The following is a 2582-nucleotide window of genomic DNA, read 5'->3' on the forward strand; positions in this document are numbered from 1 at the left end:
GATTCCAGTGTGCAGCTGGGGTGAGACCCTTTGCTGCAGGCTCCAGGGGTGTGAACTGCTTGTGGACGCGGATGAGAGCATCCACAGCACCCAGCAAAATGCCTGCATATAGCAGGCATCCAATATACATTCGTTAAGTTTTTTAAATGAGCAAATAATATAGAAGTGATCAAAGACTGGGTCCAAATATCATTTACTTTGTCTCTCCTGCTTGTAACTGAAGGACCAAATGAGGTGCAAGGTAAACTGTAGGATAAGCCTCCCTAAAACTAGACTGTCTCCAAGCCTTTCCCAATCTCCCAAAAAGTTGAAAAGTCAAGAAATCCCTGACTGCCCCAATGGGCATTTTTACAGATGGATAATTAGGCTGTGTCAGTGTCACCGGGAAGTTGTTAGAAATGCAGATTTTCAGGCCCCATCCCAGAGTAACAGAAGCACAGTGTGCTTTTTAACAAGACCCCAGGTCATTCGCCGCAGCTCCTTAAAGTCTGAGAAGCACCCACCAGGCTGAGAAGTCCCTGTGGGAGAGAACCAGCTGGCTGCACTCCGGCCCCTGGGAGAGCATATGAAGGGAAGAGACCCTCAGAGGAGGTTGAGGGAAGGGGTGGAGCCACACCCGGAGGCCAAATCTCAGAGCTTTTTGACTTTTACAAAACCCCCAAAGCATCTAAGGACTTGAATCCTTAACTCACCAAGTCTAAACCTTGAGCAGGTAAACTGACACAGCAGAGAACTACCTGTAGATACTGAACAGTGTACTTGTTTATGGATCGGAGTGAATTTAGGGCTGTGATCAGTTACTAAGTACCATCCTGAGATGGATCAAAGAATGTGGCCCTGTCCATGAATTACCCTGCTGAGAGAGGCAAGCTCTTTAAGGTTTGCTCAGGGAGGCAGGGTGGGTGGGCCTCCTCGCTCCCTCCCCCACGTGGCCAGAGTTTTATAATTCCCACGTGACGTCCACTGTGCTGGGCAATCCCCCCCCACACACACACACACTCACCAAGATCCCTCAGAAACCCTCTCTAATAATTCCCCAACTAGAAGTTGGTCAGCCTACAGGCATCCTACCAGCGTTTTACGGTGGGAAGCCATTATTTTCATCATTTGCTTCATCCTGAAAGCAGCCCACTGTGGGGTTTGCGGACGGAAAGAGGTGCCTGTCTTTTCTTTTGTATAGCAGGAGGACTTACACCTGTGAGGACATAATTGATTTTTTTGCAAATTCTAGATAACTTTATGCAATTTCCCCCAGATTCTAGTATCACCTCTGTGTCCTTCCCTGCGGAGACGATAGCTGAAGCTCACAGAGAACAGCCCCCCAAATCAGGGTGAACATCAAGGGAAAAGCTAAAGCCTCAATTCCAGGCGAAGCACCTCTCTGCCTACAGTGTCACCTGACCGTAGCTACACACACACACAGAAGCACAGAATGGGTGCTCTGGGCCAGAGATTGTGTTGAAATAATTATGCTCTGCCCTCGATGAAATTGCTTAAACTGCTTTCTGCTTTACAACATCATACACAGAAAACCATTTTCACGCCCGCACCGTGGCCTGAGGCAGATTTTGCATTCTGCATCAGGAGGAAATTGATTAATGTGAATGTTTTAGCTGTGGTTGTTGTTTGTGTATAAACTTTTGTTAAAACAAGTACGGCAGAATAAATGACCTTTATGTAGACACCTATTAAGGCGCTAAAAGGCTTGGCTACATTCATCTGAGACGCGTACACATAACGAGTGGAACAATGAGGGGATCAGCAGCTGCAAGGGGTTGAATTGAATTCTTCAACAATAGAAAAGTTTTTCAGACCCAAATACCAGCAATCAAAGAGAATTTTTGCAGATAATCCGAGAGAAAGAAAATAATAAAATTAAAAAAAAAAATGCTAGCCAACTTTGCACCAGTTAGCATAAGGTTGCCATCTGAAACATGTCAGCTTAAGAGCAGACCGAACCACCATTCTTTTGCCCAACTGCAGTATTCAGAACTGTTTCCCCAAATAATCCCAGATGGCATGCCACAAAATTTCAATTCATTTTAAAAGCTTTCTTTGCTGTTATTATGTGATTGAAAGTGCAAAAGCAAGTTGCCATTCTCATGGCACTATTTGCATTGGCTATTATCCCCTAAAATCCCCTTTAAACAGCTACATTGTCAGCCCATAGGCCTCATTTAGAACTACAAAAAAGCCCAGATTAATTCGATCAAAGAAAGAGCCAAGTACAAAATGCACTTTTCAAACTGTATCAGAGTGGGTTCGCTTTACAGATCGCTTCGGGGCAAGAACCGCAGGGGAAAGAAAGCCCTGAAAATAAAGCTTGGTTACGAAGCGAAATAACTAGGTTTGGCTCCTTCTCTGATTTACTGGAGCACCTCGAGGCGAAATCGCCAATTAAAAATTCTTAGAGGGAAAGATATTTAAATATAAATGCTGAAACAGACCCCCACAAACCGCAGCATCACATTCGTACCCCTGGCTTTCGGCCACCATTCTTCGGAGGCAGTTCGAAGCCTTGCCTGGGTAACCCGGTTAGTAGGAGGCTTTTCTGAAGTCGCAGACACCACATTCAGCCAAAG

Source organism: Felis catus, chromosome A2 (genome assembly GCF_018350175.1).
Source record: "Felis catus isolate Fca126 chromosome A2, F.catus_Fca126_mat1.0, whole genome shotgun sequence".
NCBI classification, from domain to species: Eukaryota; Metazoa; Chordata; class Mammalia; order Carnivora; family Felidae; genus Felis; species Felis catus.